The sequence below is a fragment of the Eubalaena glacialis genome, chromosome 15 (genome assembly GCF_028564815.1).
Source record: "Eubalaena glacialis isolate mEubGla1 chromosome 15, mEubGla1.1.hap2.+ XY, whole genome shotgun sequence".
Classification (NCBI taxonomy): domain Eukaryota; kingdom Metazoa; phylum Chordata; class Mammalia; order Artiodactyla; family Balaenidae; genus Eubalaena; species Eubalaena glacialis.
The window spans coordinates 83,063,999-83,083,739 of record NC_083730.1 but is presented as its reverse complement, the minus strand read 5'-3'; the positions used below and the strand labels follow the sequence as shown (position 1 = coordinate 83,083,739).

The 19,741-nt window shown below is 47.2% G+C and overlaps 1 pseudogene; it reads left to right on the top strand.

Annotated features, from left to right (window-relative positions):
- The first annotated feature begins 767 nt into the window (after positions 1 to 767).
- The window catches only part of LOC133075194 (NADH-ubiquinone oxidoreductase chain 5-like), a 149,475-nt pseudogene continuing 130,501 nt past the window's right edge, over positions 768 to 19,741 (top strand).

Below are 19,741 nucleotides of genomic sequence, written 5' to 3'. Positions count from 1 at the left end.
AATATTTGCCCTATAAATTCTTAAGAACAGACTTATAGATTGCCTGTTACCAGCATTATGGGCTATTAATAAATCAGTTACAGCCACGTATTTTTTTGAAATTGCATTTTCCCTTTGTGTTCACATTCTAAGCAGCTAAAAATCGGAGAGAGACAGAACACCCGTGCTGGATGACGGTTGCAATTTCCTACAGAGAGATGGCAGGGGAAGGGGGATGACAACTAGGTCTGCAAAGGCAAACAATTTGGAGCAAGGAAGAAAGAGGAGCAAAGGGCCCCCAGCAGCTGGGTGTTGTTGCAGCGTTTTAGAGCCACAATCCATCTCCTGGTGTCCTCCGGTAGCAAGGCTGAGTCGGGCAGTGTCATCGTGATTCCTTTGCTGTAAATCCCCCGGTAGTTCTCGACTCAGGCTGCTCTGTGTTAACTTCACATTTAAGGATACGCTGGTGTGGATGGTCACCTGAGCCTTGCTGGGACTCTCCAGCTGGTGTGCACAAACACCGTCACATGGGAGGACAGATCTCCACAGCCCCTTCCCCGGCAGGAGGAAGCCTGGGCCTCCTTCAAGGCTCCTGTCCCAATCTGGAAGCTGGGGAGTCCCCAGGGGCTGACACTGCGTGCATGTCTGGCACTTCAGGCAGCTGCTCTTTCCCCACCCCCACCAGCGCAGCACGGCTCTCCAGCCGTGGGACTCGGAGCTCCCTCGACTGGCACTCACCTCACGGCTGAGCGTCATCCACCCCTCGGCCTGCTCCACGGCTGAGCGTCATGTACCCCTCGGCCTGCTCCACGGCTGAGCGTCATGTACCCCTCGGCCTGCTCCACGGCTGAGCGTCATCCACCCCTCGGCCTGCTCCACGGCTGAGCGTCATCCACCCCTCGGCCTGCTCCACGGCTGAGCGTCATCCACCCCTCGGCCTGCTCCACGGCTGAGCGTCATCCACCCCTCGGCCTGCTCCACGGCTGAGCGTCATGTACCCCTCGGCCTGCTCCACGGCTGAGCGTCATGTACCCCTCGGCCTGCTCCACGGCTGAGCGTCATCCACCCCTCGGCCTGCTCCACGGCTGAGCGTCATGTACCCCTCGGCCTGCTCCACGGCTGAGCGTCATGTACCCCTCGGCCTGCTCCACGGCTGAGCGTCATCCACCCCTCGGCCTGCTCCACGGCTGAGCGTCATCCACCCCTCGGCCTGCTCCACGGCTGAGCGTCATGTACCCCTCGGCCTGCTCCACGGCTGAGCGTCATCCACCCCTCGGCCTGCTCCACGGCTGAGCGTCATGTACCCCTCGGCCTGCTCCACGGCTGAGCGTCATGTACCCCTCGGCCTGCTCCACGGCTGAGCGTCATGTACCCCTCGGCCTGCTCCACGGCTGAGCGTCATGTACCCCTCGGCCTGCTCCACGGCTGAGCGTCATCCACCCCTCGGCCTGCTCCACGGCTGAGCGTCATCCACCCCTCGGCCTGCTCCACGGCTGAGCGTCATGTACCCCTCGGCCTGCTCCACGGCTGAGCGTCATGTACCCCTCGGCCTGCTCCACGGCTGAGCGTCATGTACCCCTCGGCCTGCTCCACGGCTGAGCGTCATCCACCCCTCGGCCTGCTCCACGGCTGAGCGTCATCCACCCCTCGGCCTGCTCCACGGCTGAGCGTCATGTACCCCTCGGCCTGCTCCACGGCTGAGCGTCATGTACCCCTCGGCCTGCTCCACGGCTGAGCGTCATCCACCCCTCGGCCTGCTCCACGGCTGAGCGTCATGTACCCCTCGGCCTGCTCCACGGCTGAGCGTCATCCACCCCTCGGCCTGCTCCACGGCTGAGCGTCATGTACCCCTCGGCCTGCTCCACGGCTGAGCGTCATGTACCCCTCGGCCTGCTCCACGGCTGAGCGTCATGTACCCCTCGGCCTGCTCCACGGCTGAGCGTCATGTACCCCTCGGCCTGCTCCACGGCTGAGCGTCATGTACCCCTCGGCCTGCTCCACGGCTGAGCGTCATCCACCCCTCGGCCTGCTCCACGGCTGAGCGTCATCCACCCCTCGGCCTGCTCCACGGCTGAGCGTCATGTACCCCTCGGCCTGCTCCACGGCTGAGCGTCATCCACCCCTCGGCCTGCTCCACGGCTGAGCGTCATCCACCCCTCGGCCTGCTCCACGGCTGAGCGTCATCCACCCCTCGGCCTGCTCCACGGCTGAGCGTCATGTACCCCTCGGCCTGCTCCACGGCTGAGCGTCATCCACCCCTCGGCCTGCTCCACGGCTGAGCGTCATGTACCCCTCGGCCTGCTCCACGGCTGAGCGTCATGTACCCCTCGGCCTGCTCCACGGCTGAGCGTCATGTACCCCTCGGCCTGCTCCACGGCTGAGCGTCATGTACCCCTCGGCCTGCTCCACGGCTGAGCGTCATGTACCCCTCGGCCTGCTCCACGGCTGAGCGTCATCCACCCCTCGGCCTGCTCCACGGCTGAGCGTCATCCACCCCTCGGCCTGCTCCACGGCTGAGCGTCATGTACCCCTCGGCCTGCTCCACGGCTGAGCGTCATCCACCCCTCGGCCTGCTCCACGGAAGGACCCCGCGGCACTGGTGCTGGACCACAGTGTCGCACACTTTGCATTTTACACAGACACTTCTTTCCTCTCAACAGTGCCAAGTCCAGTATGACAAAAGTCAAAGCTGCATTTTGGGGTTTTTAAAACATTATTTTCTCTTTGTTTGTTTTTGTCAGAACTCCTCTTTTCTTCCAACCACTAAGCCTTCTTGCAGGGACTGAGTCACTGTGCCCACGGAATGTTTTCCCCACCGGCAGATTCACTGGAACAGATCCCTCTGTCACCTTACAGTCTCTTCTCATTGAGCCTCCCCTCCCCCTGCCACACTGTGGTGTGTGCGTGCTTGTGGTGTCTGAACACCACGCACTAAGGCTGGTGGAATTTTTTTTCCCAGAAGCCTCCAGTGCAAATCAGTGGATGCAAAGAGATACAGGGAAGAGCAGTTTCTGGCATCACAGACCCTGTGTGTGATATAAGAAGGTGTGGCCACTTGCTCTAACAAACCAACCCCATGTCTCAGTGGCCTAAGACAATCAGGTTTATTTCCCACTGACCTCACAGTCTGATGCAGATGGACAGGCTTTCCTGGTGGCTCTCCTCCAAGTGATGACTCAGGGATCCACGCTCCTTTCATCAGGAGCTGCTGCAACCTTAAATACTTCACCGCCACTGCAGAAGTGAGGGGAGAGGAACTTTCAAAGAGATGCCCACATTTTAGCCAAGGGCCTAAACCCAGTCATGTGGTTCCAACTTAATTGCAAAGGGAGCTGGGAAATTTGATGTGTGCCCAACAAGTGGAAATGAGATTGCTGGGCCATTTACCCAGGTTTCACTTTGGCTCAGCCAGGAATCCAGACACATATGGGTTCCCAAAGATTATGTATATTTTATATACAAATAAAATGTATAGGGGGCAGCCCCTACACATCCTGTCCCAACTTCCCAGCCAGAATGGGACAATTTGACAGTTAACCAGGAGACAGGAGAGTCCGAGACCGCTTGGAAGCTTCCCAGAATGTTCCCTACCCAGGCACCTGTTACTGAATCAGAACCTTCCCTAGTGGAATCACTCCTTGGATGGAGGCATGGTCAGAAGGCCCCTGATAAAATGCTCCTTCAGGGGAGAGTCCCTCACATAGATTTGCAAAGTTCACTTATCAAATGAGCTCATTGATTGATTCATTCATGTCATTGATGCCTACAGGGGCAAAGGACTGGGGATACCTTGTGACAAGAGTGTCCCCTTGGAGAATAGCAGGCAGAATGAAACAGGATGAGGACGCAGGATGGAAATAGGCAGCACAATCTGGTCCTGGGGCCCTAGAGCGGGGGGTGGAGGGGGGCTGACCTGAGGCATTAAGGAGGCACCGAAGGGCTCTGGGTATGAAACACAGGGAGCTAGAGAAGGGTTATTTAGTGATTTTGCCTGAGGCCAGCACTGCCCGAGATGACTTTGTCCTCCAGCCTCTGTCACATCCTCTGGCCTATTTCTTTGAAGATAAGGTCTGGGGCTTAAAACCAGAGGCTTTCAATTTATGTAAACAGAAAACCTTCATTGGCAAGATCTCTGGGCACAGTGGAAAGGCTGAACTGGAAAGCAGGAGCCTGGCTCTGGCGCTGACTCGAACTGGAGATGGTGGGTCTGTCACCTCTCTTCTCGGGGCCTCAGTTTCCCCGTGTGCAGTTGGGCCACACTACAGACAACAAGAGGATTGATGGAGCTGTGGGAAAGCCTGAGGCTCTAGTCTTAGTAAGAGCTGGGTTCACATCCTCAGACACACATTTAGCCCATGCGGCCAACAAGATGGATTCACGCCCACAGCCATCCACAGCCCTTCCTCTTGTCTTCCTCTTCAACAGAGGCCAGAAGGCTAACTTCTCACACTTCTAGAGGCTCTTACAGCTTGAGGCAGTTACGGTCTGTGAAGAGACACAAGTATCTAGGGAAAGCACCCCTCCTAGAATGAAAAGACAAAGCTTCAAGAGAAAGGGCTTGGGGGGACCTTCAAGATGGCAGAGGAGTAAGATGTGGAGATCACCTTCCTCCCCATAAATACATCAAAAATACATCTACATGTGGAACAACTCCTACAGAACACCTACTGAACGCTGGCAGAAGACCTCAGACTTCCCAAAAGGCAAGAAAATCCCCACGTAACTGGCCATGTGGCTGACAGGGTCTTGGTGCTCTGGCCTGGAGGGAGAGCCGAGTTCAGGACACTGGACCACCAGAGACCTCCCGGCCCCACGTAATACCAATCAGCGAGAGCTCTCCCAGAGATCTCCGTCTCAACGCTAAGACCCAGCACCACCCAACGACCAGCAAGCTCCAGTACTTGACGCCCCATGCCAAACAACTAGCAAGACAGGAACACAACCCCATACATTAGCAGAGAGGCTGCCTAAAATCATACTAAATTCACAGACACGCTAAATGCACCACCGGACACAGCCCTGCCCACCAGAAAGACAAGATCCAGGCCCACCCACCAGAACACAGGCACCAGTCCCCTCCACCAGGAAGCCTACACAACCCACTGAACCAACTTTACCCACTGGGGGCAGACACCAAAAACAACACGAACTACGAACCTGCAGCCTGCGAAGAGGAGACTCCAAACACAATAAGTTAAGCAAAATGAGAAGACAGAGAAACACACAGCAGATGAAGGAGCAAGGTAAAAACCCACCAGACCAAACAAATGAAGAGGAAATAGGCAGCCTACCTGAAAAAGAATTCAGAGTAATGATAGTAAAGATGATCCAAAATCTTGGAAATAGAATGGAGAAAATAAAAGAAACGTTTAAGAAGGATCTAGAAGAACTAAAGAGCAAACAAACAATGATGAACAACACAATAAATGAAATTTAAAATTCTCTAGAAGGAATCAATAGCAGAATACCTGAGGCAGAAGAATGGATAAGTGACCTGGAAGATAAAATAGTGGAAATAACTACTGCAGAGCAGAATAAAGAAAAAAGAATGAAAAGAATTGGGGACAGTCTCAGAGACCTCTGGGACAACAATAAATGCACCAACATTTGAATTATAGGGGCCCCAAAGAAGAAGACAAAAAGAAAGGGTCTGAGAAAATATTTGAAGAGATTATAGTTGAAAACTTCCCTAACATGGGAAAGGAAGTAGCCACCCAAGTCCAGGAAGTGCTGAGAGTACCATACAGGACAAACCCAAAGAGAAACACACAAAGACACAAATTAATGAAACTATCAAAAATTAAATACAAAGAATAAAAATTAAAAGCAGGAAGGGAAAAGCAACAAATAACATACAAGAGAATCCCCTTAAGGTTAACAGCTGATCTTTCAGCAGAAACTCTGCAAGCCAGAAGGGGGTGGCAGAACATATTTAAAGTGATGAAAGGGAAAAACCTACAACCAAGATTACTCTACCCAGCAAGGATCTCATTCAGATTTGACAGAGAAATTAAAACCTTTACAGACAAGCAAAAGTTGAGAGAATTCAGCACCACCAAACCAGCTCTACAACAAATGCTAAAGGAACTTCTCTAAGTGGGAAACACAAGAGACGAAAAGGACCTACATAAACAAACCCAAAACAATTAAGAAAATGGCAATAGGAACACACATATCAATAATTACCTTAAATGTGAATGGATTAAATGCTCCAAACAAAAGACACAGGCTTGCTGAATGGATACAAAAACAAGACCACTAAATATGCTGTCTACAAGAGACCCACTTCAGACCTAGGGACACATACAGACTGAAAGTGAGGGGATGGAAAAAGATATTCCATGCAAAAGGAAATCAAAAGAAAGCTGGAGTAGCAATTCTCATATCAGACAAATTAGACTTTAAAATAAAGGCTATTACAAGAGACAAAGAAGGACACTATATAATGATCAAGGGATCGATCCAAGAGGAAGGTATAACAATCGTAAATATTTATGCACCCAACATAAGAGCACCTCAATACATAAGGCAAATGCTAACAGCCATAAAAGGGGAAATCAACAGTAACAAAATCATAGTAGGGGACTTTAACACCCCACTTTCACCAATGGACAGATCATCCAAAATGAAAATAAATAAGGAAACACAAGCTTTAAATGATACATTAAACAAGATGGGCTTAATTGATATTTATAGGACATTCCATCCAAAAACAACAGAATACACATTCTTCTCAAGTGCTCATGGAACATTCTCCAGGATAGATCATATCTTGGGTCACAAATCAAGCCTTCGTAAGTTTAAGAAAATTGAAATCGTATCAAGTATCTTTTCCAACCACAATGCTATGAGACTAGATATCAATTACAGAAAAAAATCTGTAAAAAATACAAACACATGGAGGCTAAACAATATGTTACTAAATAACCAAGAGATCACTGAAGAAATCAAAGACGAAATCAAAAATTACCTAGAAACAAATGACAATGAAAACACAACAAACCAAAACCTACGGGATGCAGCAAAAGCAGTTCTAAGAGGGAAGTTTATAGCAATACAATCCTACGTCAAGAAACAAGCAAAATCTCAAATAAACAACCTAACCTTACACCTAAAGCAATTAGAGAAAGAAGAACAAAAAAACCCCAAAGTTAGCAGAAGGAAAGAAATCATAAAGATCAGATCAGGGCTTCCCTGGTGGCGCAGTGGTTGGGAGTCCGCCTGCCGGTGCAGGGGACACGGGTTCGAGCCCTGCTCCGGGAGGATCCCGCATGCCAAGGAGCAACTAGGCCCGGGTGCCACAGCTACCGAAGCCCACGCACCTAGAGCCCTTGCTCTGGAACAGGAGAGGTCACCGCAATGAGAAGCACGTGCACTGCAACAAGGGGTGGCCCCTGCTCGCTTGCAACTGGAGAGAGCCCTTGTGCAGCGGCGAAGACCCAACGCAGCCAAAAAATAGATAAATTAAATAAATAAATAAATAAATTTAAATTAAAAAAAAAAAAAAAAAAAGATCAGATCAGAAATAAATGAAAAAGAAATGAAGGAAACAATAGCAAAGATCAATAAAACTAAAAGTTGGTTCTTTGAGAAGATAAACAAAATTGATAAACCTTTAGCCAGACTCATTAAGAAAAAAAGGGAGAAGACTCAAATCAACAGAATTAGAAATGAAAAAGGAGAAGTAACAACTGACACTGCAGAAATACAAAGAATCATGAGAGATTACTACGAGCAACTATATGCCAATAAAATGGACAACCTGGAAGAAATGGACAAATTCTTAGAAATGCACAACCTTCCAAGACTGAACCAGGAAGAAATAGAAAATATAAACAGACCAATCACAAGCACTGAAATTGAAACTGTGATGAAAAATCTTCCAACAAACAAAAGCCCAGGACCAGATGGCTTCACAGGTGAATTCTATCAAACATTTAGAGAAGAGCTAACACCCATCCTTCTCAAATTCTTCCAAAATACAGCAGAGGGAGGAACACTCCCAAACTCATTCTACGAGGACACCATCACCCTGATACCAAAACCAGACAAAGACGTTACAAAAAAAGAAAATTACAGACCAATATCACTGATGAACATAGATGCAAAAATCCTCAACAAAATACTAGCAAACAGAATCCAACAACACATTAAAAGGATCATACACTATGATCAAGTGGGGTTTATCGCAGGAATGCAAGGATTCTTCAGTATATGCAAATCAATCAATGTGATAAACCATATTAACAAACTGAAGGAGAAAAAGCATATGACCATCTCAATAGATGCAGAAAAAGCTTTCGACAAAATTCAACACCCATTTATGATAAAAACTCTCCAGAAGTAGGCATAGAGGGAACTTACCTCAACATAAATAAAGGCCATATATGACAAACCCACATCCAACATCATTCTCAATGGTGAAAAACTGAAACCATTTCCACTAAGATCAGGAACAAGACAAGGTTGCCCACTCTCACCACTATTATTCAACATAGTTTTGGAAGTTTTAGCCACAGCAATCAGAGAAGAAAAAGGAATAAAAGGAATCTAAATCGGAAAAGAAGAAGTAAAACTGTCACTGTTTGCAGATGACATGATACTATACATAGAGAACCCTAAAGATGCTACCAGAAAACTGCTAGAGCTCATCAGTGAATTTGGTAAAGTAGCAGGATACAAAATTAATGCACAGAAATCTCTTGCATTCCTTTACACTAATGATGAAGAACCTAAAAAAGAAATTAAGGAAACACTCCCATTCACCACTGCAACAAAAAGAATAGAATACCTAGGAATAAACCTACCTAATGAGACAAAAGACCTGTATGCAGAAAACTATAAGACACTGATGAAAGAAATTAAAGATGATACAAAGAGATGGAGAGATATACCATGTTCTTGGATTGGAAGAATCAATATTGTGAAAATGACTATACTACCCAAAACAACCTACAGATTCAACGCAATCCCTATCAAACTACCAATGGCATTTTTCACAGAACTAGAACAAAAAATTTCACCATTTGTATGGAAACACAAAAGACCCTGAATAGCTAAAGCAATCTTGAGAAAGAAAAATGGAGCTGGAGGAATCAGGCTCCCTGACTTCAGACTATACTACAAAGCTACAGTAATCAAGACAGTATGGTACTGGCACAAAAACAGAAATATAGATTAATGGAACAGGATAGAAAGCCCAGAGATAAACCCACGCACATATGGTCACCTTATCTTTGATAAAGGAGGCAAGAATATACAGTGGAGAAAAGAAAGCCTCTTCAATAAGTGGTGCTGGGAAAACTGGACAGCTACATGTAAAAGAATGAAATTAGAACACTCCCTAACACCATACACAAAAATAAACTCAAAATGGATTAAAGACCTAAATGTAAGGCCAGACACTATCAAACTCTTAGAGGAAAACATAGGCAGGACACTCTATGACATAAATCACAGCAAGACCCTTTTTGACCCACCTCCTAGAGAAATGGAAATGAAAACAAAAATAAAGAAATGGGACCTAATGAAACTCAAAAGCTTTTGCACAGCAAACGAAACCATAAACAAGATGAAAAGACAACCCTCAGAATGGGAGAACATATTTGCAAATGAAGCAACTGAGAAAAAGATTAATCTCCAATATATACAAGCAGCTCATGCAGCTCAATATCAAAAAAACAAACAACCCAATCCAAAAATGGGCAGAAGACCTAAACAGACATTTCTCCAAAGAAGATATACAGATTGCCAACAAACACATGAAAGGATGCTCAACATCACTAATCATTAGAGAAATGGAAATCAAAACTACAATAAGGTATCACCTCACAGCGGTCAGAATGGCCATCATCAAACAATCTACAAACAATAAATGCTGGAGAGGGTGTGGAGAAAAGGGAGCCCTCTTGCACTGTTGGTGGGAATGTAAATTGATACAGCCATTATGGAGAACAGTATGGAGTTCAGTATGGAGAACAGTTTTTCCTTAAAAATCTAAAAATAGAACTACCATATGACCCAGCAATCCCACTACTGGGCATATACCCTGAGAAACCCGTAATTCAAAAAGAGTCATGTACCACAGTGTTCACTGCAGCACTATTTACAATAGCAAGGACATGGAAGCAACCTAAGTGTCCATCTACAGATGAATGGATAAAGAAGATATGGCACATATATACAATTGAATATTACTCAGCGATAAAAAGAAACTAAATTGAGTTATTTGTAGTGAGGTGGATGGACCTGAGTCTGTCATAGAGTGAAGTAAGTCAGAAAGAGAAAAACAAATACCGTATGCTAACACATATATATGGAATGTAAAAAAAAAAAATGGCTCTGATGAACTTAGGGGCAGGACAGGAATAAAGACGCAGATGTAGAGAATGGACTTGAGGACATGGGGAGGGGGAAGGGTAAGCTGGGATGAAGTGAGAGAGTAGCATTGACATATATACACTATGAAATGTAAAATAGATAGCTAGTGGGAAGCAGCTGCATCGCACAGGGAGATCAGCTCGGTGCTTTGTGACCACCTAGATGGGTGGGATAGGGAGGGTGGGAGGGAGACACAAGAGGGAGGGGATATGGGGATATATGTATACATATAGCTGATTCATTTTGTTATACAGCAGAAACTAACACAACATTGTAAAGCAATTATACTCCAATAAAGATGTTTAAAAAAAAAAAAAGAGAGAAAGGGTTTGCCATGTTTCTTCCTGTTGCCAAGGTCATGGAAAAGATACTTGAAGGTGCAGCAGCAGCCATCATGTAACCATGAGGAAGAAAGGCACACTATGAGAATGGAGAGTAGTAGAGCAGGAAGACAGAGGGAGCCTGGGTCCCTGAGGAAGTTCTTGTGGATGAAATCTTGAGCAGCTGACAGCAAGCCTCTTATTTCACGGGCCAAATAAAACCCTGACAGATGTGTCAGGTCTCAGTTACTTGCAGCCACTCGCAATTCTAACTAACCTTGAGCCAGTTCTTTAATGTTTTTTAAAATTAATATTTATTGAGCACTTACTTTGTGACAGGCATGTACCAGGCACACTGTATCTATTCTGTCCAATTTGTCACAATAACTCATTTCATAAATGCAAAATTTGAGGCTCAGACGGGGTAAGTAATTTGCTCAAGGTGAAACTGCATGAATTTGACCTCTAGAAACTGGGCTGTTAACCATGACCCATGCTCTACTTTCCTGAACTTCAGTTTCCCTATCTGTAAAATGAGACAGCAGGAGGCAGCGTTGTAAAGGAGCCAAGCCTATGGGCTTTGAATAATTCAGAGTGACATCAGCTCAAATCCTGCCTCCACCACTTGGTGCTGTGTGACTTGAGGAAGTAACTAAACCTCTCTGAGCCCTGGTTTCTTTTTCAATAACTGGGACAATTAGGGGACCTACCTCATAGGGTTGTCCTAAAGATTAAACATCAGGTAAAGCTGTGAGCACGGAGCCCAGCAGAGAGCAGGCACTTCTCTGCAGCTGAGATCATCTCCCCTCTCCCTTCTAGCACAGGATTTCCATGACCTTGGCGGCTGGTTGTACATCAGTGAAATATCCGACATCTTTCCTGGAGAAGAAGGACTACTGTGGCTTTCTAGGTACAGATGACAAACTGAATACAGAAATTTTTCATCTGAAACCAACTATTTTTTAAAACAACTGTTTACAAGTTAAAAAAAAAAAAAGGGACTTCCCTGGTAGCGCCATGGTTAAGAATCCGCCTGCCAGTGCAGGGGGCACGGGTTCGAGCCCTGGTCTGGGAAGATCCCACATGCTGCGGAGCAACTAAGCCCGTGCACCACAACTACTGAGCCCGCGTGCCACAATTACTGAAGCCTGTGTGCCTAGAGCCCGTGCTCCGCAACAAGAGAAGCCACCACAATGAGAAGCCGGCGCACCACAACGAAGAGTATCCCCCGCTCGCGGCAACTAGAAAAAGCCCGCGCGTAGCAACGAAGACCCAACGCAGCCAAAAATAAATAAATAAATAAGTTTTTTAAAAAAAGTATTAAAGCAACTGTTTACAACTTTGTTTACTCCCAGCAAGGGTTAGATCAAAGCATCCAGCCCCTCCCTGCCGCAAGTAACGGAGGAGGGAGAGAGGGAATCACCCTCCAGGGGGCTTCGCCGGACTCCACGGCTAAGCTCAAAACTTAAAAACCTGCAAATGGGAGGGAAAGGGGGAGGCGTGGAAATAATAAGAAGCCGGTCCCAAGAAGGTTATATAAAAACAATGAAATCGTAATATTTTCCACGACAGATTTCATCAGTGCCGACTGAGTGCATTTTATTAAACCTCATTTATTAAATTTTGAGGAACATAATTTAGATATAAGATCCCGGACAAACAGTTTGCAAACTAGCTGAATCCGGACGCATCACCGTCCCCCCATGCATGGAAAACAGGCTGCTTTTCATCTTGATGGTCTCAGGGCTCTCCCTCTACAGTTTGTGTGGGGGAAGGAGACAGTGAGACAGGGTGGGTGTGGAGGGCTCCATGCTGTTATTTGCCATCTTTCTCCCCCCTGGAGCCGTTTGGACGTGTTGGGCTTCCTGCCCTGTAGCATAAACATCTCTGAAGTTGAACGGGCATGCTTCGTTGTGTTCTGGAATCTGCGGGCTGAGAGGAAATAGGTGCACAGGTGCCAAAAAAGCAACATACACGCGCAGCACAAATTGTTGATTTGTTTATCTAAGGGTCTCCCCTGAGCCTCCCAAGACTCCCCCCACCCACTCGGAGAATCTCATTTACTGGGATTTACAAAGCAGGAGTTGACCCAGTGGATGAAACAGATGATATTTTCATTCTAGGATTTCCAGGTCACTGGGAAGTCTCCCTACTCCCACTAAACTCCCAGCCCAAAACATTTCCCCAGCCCTGCTTTCTAAGGCCTAAAATGCCCCTTTGTGAAAACCAAAAGAGTTAAGGCATGCCAGAGACTCTATGTTATTTCGTCTATTCCTCTCCTTGGTCCACTCAGGGCATGCATTAGTCATCCTGCTGCATGGAGGAAAACACAGACTCAGATTGGTGAAGCGACTTTCCCAGGGTCACTCGGTGATTAAGTGGCAGAACCAGGAATCCCAGCCCAGGGGATACTGTATACGATTTAAACATTCTTTTAATGGCAGGACACAACACACTGACACTCAAATAGAGGAAGGGCAGAAGTCTTTGTCACTGACAGCTCCAAATGAGAGAAGGCCACCATGCAGGGCCTCCCAGGGGTTTGCACTGGGTGCAGGGTAACGTCGAGTTGGAGCTGCTGCAGGGGCACCCTATGTACGGCAAGCACAGCGGGGCTATCTGGGTCTCTGGGGCTCCCTGTGGACTGGCTGCTACTTGCTCTGGCATGATTAGGGCAGGTGCAATGGGACCCCAGAGTGTGAGAGCCCCATCATCAGCTGCTCAAGAAGAGGAACTAAAAGCCTCCAGACAGGCCCTCAAAACTGGGTTAAGACAGCATTTTAAAAAAATATATAATATATATTATACATATATATATCTCATACATGTTATAGGTGGGTCTATTTCTGAATCCCATATCCTTTTTCTCTCTCTGTGTTGAAAATGCCTATCAACCTTGGGGTCACCCATCCGCAAGACATTCACTTGGTCACCTTGTCTTGTTTGCCCCATCTCTGAAAAGTCTCTTGGATCAGTCCCCTGCTCGAGAAAGTTATGCTCAGATCTCTTTCATGAACTACAAGGCCCTTCGAGAGAGCATCACAGGGTTAAGAGAAAGAAAGTGCGCTCAGAGGTCAGCATAGGGGTCAAATTGTGGCAGTGCCACTTGTTAGCTGCATGACCTCAGACATCAGTCTCCCGCTGAGGCTCACCTGCATCTGCAAAATGGGAATTAGAGGACGGCCCGCCGCTGGAGATCGGCAGGAGGGAAGAAGGCAGATTATCTGTTGGCAATCCTGGCAGAAAGTAAGTCCTCAGTTAAGATACTCAGTACTGCCGCTGCTGTGGTTCTGTCCGCTCCGGCGCAAACCTGCATTTCAACCTCACCAGCCACACTCTGCCCCCCAAACACTACCGTGCTCCTCCTTACCTCTCTGCCTCGGCTGGGGTATTTTTCTCTACACCTTTCCCACTTCCCAGCATGTCCTGGTCATCCTTCAGGGCTCACCCCCATGGTCTTCTCCTCCGAGAAGCCTCCCGGAGCCACTACCGACCCCAGCAGAATCCACCTCTCCCTGCCCAGCGCTCCCTCCCACTCCGTCAAAGTCTGAACTCGGGCATCTGGTGGGAAGGAAGTCGGGTTCCTACCTGCTCCCCCCACAGTGAGCTACGTGAGGAAGTGCAGAATGTTATCACACAGTGCAGTGGTAGCTGGCTTGATGTATTAGTCAGGGTTCTCCAGAGAAACAGAACCAGCAGGACAGATAGATATAGATGTAGATTCTTTGATATTATATATATAGATGGTCTATCAATAGATTATAGATCTATATCAGTCTATATCTATATCTACATGAGGGTATTTATTCTAGGAATGGGCTCGTGTGATTATGATCTGCCCTCTACAAGCTGGAGACCCAAGAGAGCCGGTGGTGTAATCCAGTCCACGTTCAAAGATCCAAGAAGCAGAAGCATCAATGTCCAAGGGCAGGGGAAGTCAACATCCCAGTTCAAACAGAGAGAGAGCAAATTCGCCCTTCCTCCACCTTTCTGTCCTATTCAGGCTCTCAACACATGGGATGATGCCCACCCACATGATAGGCACATCTTTACTCAGTCTGTAGATTCCAATGCTAATCTCTTCCAGAAACACCCTCACAGACACACCCAGAAATAATGCTTTACCAGCTCTATGGGCCTCCCTTAGCCCAGCCAAGCTGACACTTAAAATTAAAAATTATAGTTGATGAGGCACCTTTGAGTAGCTGCCTTCCCTTTCTTGTCTCACTCCTCCACTCTGTCACCTTCGCTCCTCAACTTGCACTCAAGTTCTTATCTCAGGGGCTGCTTCTGGGGGAATCCAGATTGACACGTAATCCCCGCTAGCCGTGAGATCTGGAGCATGTTACTTAAACTCTCTGTGCCTCTGCCTTCCCTTCTGTAAATGAAAATACTTTTACTTATGGAATTGTATTACGAGGATGAGATGAGCTAAGTTGAGCTTGGAAAAGTGCCTGAAAACTAGAAAACACTACAAATATTAGGTCTTATTATTCTCAAGGTCTAGCTAAGGACCTGGCATATGCTATGGCTTCAAAAAAGTGTTTGCTGGTTAAAGCATATTGAATCTCTCAGGATGGAGGAAGCCTGTATATTAAGCCTTTTCATTCCACATTAGTTAGGTTCTTCCAGTTGCCAAGAACTCACTCAAGCAAACACAAGCAAGGCAGCCTGTTTCAAGGATGTGCCTGCAGGAACAGAGACGGGCATCTCTAAGGAACTGCAGAACCACCAGCCAGGCAGACTGTACCAAGGCAGGAGCATGACTGGGGAATAGGAAGGTGTCTCAGATTCCGAGAACAGCCCTAGTGAATGGGTTATCTTGCCATCCTCCAAGAGCTGCAGGGTGTTTTTGTGTCTTCCCTCTAGAGATCTATCGCTCATACATCTCATCTGCTCCCTCTGTATTGCCTCTCTTTGTACAACTTTCTGGTTCCACTGAGGTCTCTGAGTTTCCAGTAACATCTCTTCCCCCCATGGGTTCTGATCCAGTTGAGAAATAGTCATAGGAGTCAAACTGGGATGAAGACATCAACTTTGGGGGTGGTAAAGCTGCACTTAGGAACACAGTGTAGACTTGTGACAAGAGGCAAGAATTCCACTCCTTCCCCCCACCTCCAGTCTAGACCTTGATTCTTCCCTCAGCAAGGAGTCTGCTCTCCAGCCAGCCTGGCCCACACCTGCTGACCAAGAAGAGACCTGACGGAGGAGAGAATACAGGTCATCTCACTACAGAGGAGCAGGAGCTGAGAACAGACGTCCTGAACAGCAGGGCAACTCTGAAACCAGAGCTTGACAAAGACACCAAGCTGGCCACACTCAGACCTGTTCCCAGCTTCACCAACAGATCATCTATTCACCCCACTGGTAGAGTGAGAAAAGGAGAAGGAGGAATGGACTGACGCCCTCCCTGGTACTTCTAGAAGGGTAGAAGTTGTTATTTTAATGGACTATGGCAGACTAGACAGGGGAGGGTTGGAATTTTTTTTTCCTGCAGCTACTAACTGACCAACCTTGCCTGTGTCTATAGTTCAAATTCCCAAGAGAGAGGACCTGATTGGCCCAGGGACTCATCTTCATCTCTGTTTGAACAGCTAGTTCATAAACAGCTAGCACAAAGGCCATTGGCCAGCCTACCCCTTAGTGCAACATGAAATTGCCCTGTTCGTTTATTTGTTTATCATCTTCCCACACCCCGACTAGGGTGTTCCTGAGGGACAGGAATCTTGTCTGTTATGGTCATTGTTTCATCCCCAGCATCTAGAAAGGTACTTGGCACAAAGTAGGAGCTGGATAAATATTTATTGAACATAAGATTGAAGGATTGATTAATGCAACAAATAAGTGAGTGAATGAACAAACCTAACAGGTTTATAAAAAGCCCTACCTACATCATTGGAGCCTCTCCTCTATCACCCAGGGAACTCAGCTTCAGCCCGCAGCTTGTTTAGCCCACGGGGCAAAGTCCCTCAGGTAATGAGACCCCACTCACCTAGAAGGCAATTGAGTGAGTTTCCATTGTCATGGCAGCGAGCCTCCGATCCCCATCAAAGCAACTCAGCCAAGTGTTCCTTCTAACCACTGGAATCTTTCTGAGAGATGTTCTGGCCAACACAATTTCCTCCATCTTATTCTATTTCCAGTGATGTTTTAGCCCTTCTTGAAACTGGACCAGTTCTCTGATTACCTGCTTCTTAATCCAACTCTGTCTGCACCAGTACCCTTGATTAACGCCTTTCCCACAGACAATAAAGTCTTCCTCCAACTCACTACCCAGGGCATTATTTAACAGAAACCTAAACCCAACATGCTAATGAAAACAGCTCTTGCAAATAATCCTTTAAAGGGGTTTTCAGTACCCAGTTCCTACTAAACTGATGTAAATTAATGACCTTTAGGAGGCTTCTAAAAACTCACTATTCTTTTACCCAGAATGGAGTAGCGATGAGGTCACAGATAATAAACACCAGAACAAATCAGTCCCAAGTTTAATCACTGCTGAGCCTGACACAGTGGTAAAAGGGGACAGTGCCCTGGAGAGCTCTGAAAAAGGAGACCTCAGTGTTGCTAAAAGAGGTAGACGGGGATGCCCCAAAGGAAGGGACTTTGTCCCAATTTCCTCAGCGTTGGTAAGAGGGGCTGGGAAACTTAAAGGCTGAGCTATACTCATGAATAAATAAGACCTCCAGGGCCATTGTGCAGATCAGAGATAAAATGTAAATGTAAATGTAAAATGTAAATGTAAATCTGCACATAGCAGATGCTCAATAAAGGCTAAATGTTGTTATGATGAAAACCACACGCTGGTGCCTGTGACAGCAGGGACCTGGAGAAAGAGGGTCAGCCCAGGGGCAGGGGTGTCTTGGCACCAAAGGGCTTGTGTGTGCTCAGCAAAGTGGAGGCTTTGGAGCTATGAGGTTTACAGTTCCAGGACATGCATTTAAGGGCCCCTACAGCCAAAAGGGCCAATTTAGGAGGGTCCTAAGTTAGCTGACTTGTTGAGAGGGCAGAGCAGAGGCTTCCTCTCAAGGGAGCTGAGGTCAGGGTGAACCTCTCCAATTCTGTGAGTCTACACTGGACCAGAAGTGACTTTCCTTGTATTCCTCTTCAAATTCACAGTGCACTCTCTACCCCTTCTCACCATCCCTGTCCTCTGATTTACAGCTCTAGGTTCACCTCCTCCAAGAAGCCCTCTTAGACTTTTGCAACCTACGTACTCTTTTTCCCGTCTCTATATCCCTATGACATTCACAGTCTGCAGCAAACAGTCTAGCCTCCTTTTTCCACTTTACACCTTACTGGTTTCTGGTACGTGAGATCTGGGAGTCCTCTTTTTTTTTTTTTTTTTTTTTTAATTACAACCGCGTGGCTTATTTATTTTATAACTGTAGGTTTTTACCCTGTATTCCCCTTTACCTATTTCTCCCAGTCCCCATGCCCTCCCCTCTGGCAATCACCCATTTTTTTCTCTGTATCTATGAGTTTGTTTTCTTTTTTTAATTTTTATTTTATTAATTTTTTATACAGCACGTTCTTATTAGTTATCCATTTTATACATATTAGTATATATATATCAATCCCAATCTCCCAATTCATCACAGCACCACCACCATCCCCCCCACTGCTTTCCCCCCTTGGTATCCATACGTTTGTTCTCTGCATCTGTGTCTCAGTTTCTGCCCTGCAAACGGGTTCATCTGTACCATTTTTCTAGATTCCACATATATACGTTAATATTCGATATTTGTTTTTCTCTTTCTGACTTACTTCACTCTGTATGACAGTCTCTAGATTCATCCACGTCTCTACAAATGACCCAATTTCGTTCCTTTTTATGGCTGAGTAATATTCCATTGTATATATGTACCACATCTTCTTTATCCATTTGTCTGTCGATGGGCATTTAGGTTGCTTCCATGACCTGGCTATTGTAAATAGCGCTGCAATGAACATTGGGGTGCATGTGTCTTTTTGAATTATGGTTTTCTCTGGGTATATGCCCAGTAGTGGGATTGCTGGATCATATGGTAATTCTAACTTTAGGTTTTTAAAGAAATTCCACACTGTTCTCCATAGTGGTTGTATCAATTTACATTCCCACCAACAGTGCAAGAGGGTTCCCTTTTCTCCACACCCTCTCCAGCATCTGTTGTTTGTAGATTTTCTGGTGATGCCCATTCTAACTGGTGTGAGGTGATACCTCACTGTGGCTTTGACTTGCATTTCTTTAATAATTAGTGAGGAGGAGGGGCAAGATGGCGGAAGAGTAAGACGCGGAGATCACCTTCCTCCCCACAGATACATGAGAAATACATCTACACGTGGAACTGCTCCTACAGAACACCCACTGAACGCTGGCAGAAGACGTCAGACCTCCCAAAAGGCAAGAAAATCCCCACGTACTTGGGTAGGGCAAAAGAAAAAAGAAATAACAGAGACAAAAGAATAGGGACGGGACCTGCACCAGTGGAAGGGAGCTGTGAAGGAGGAAAGGTTTCCACACACTAGGAAGCCCCTTCGTGGGCAGAGACTGCGGGTAGCAGAGGGGGGAAGCTTCGGAGCCACGGAGGAGAGCGCAGCCACATTGGTGCGGAGGGCAAAGCGGAGATTCCCGCACAGAGGAGCGGTGCCGACCAGCACTCACCAGCCCGAGAGGCTTGTCTGCTCAGCCGCCGGGGCGGGCGGGGCCTGGGAGCTGGGGCTCGGGCTTCGGTGCTAGCCGGGAGGGAGTCCGGGAAAAAGACTGCAGCTGCCAAAGAGGCAAGAGAATTTTTCTTGCCTCTTTGTTTCGCGGCGCGCAAGGAGAGGGGATTCAGAGCGCCGCCTAAACGAGCTCCAGAGACGGGCGCGAGCCGCGGCTATCAGCGCGGATCCCACAGCAACAGGGACGCAGAGGGAAAAACGGAGAGATTCCCGCACAGAGGCTCGGCGCCGAGCAGCACTCACCAGCCCGAGAGGCTTGTCTGCTCACCCGCCGGGGCGGGCGGGGGCTGGGAGCTGAGGCGCGGGCTTCGGTCGGATCCCAGGGAGAGGACTGGGGTTGGCTGCGTGAACACAGCCTG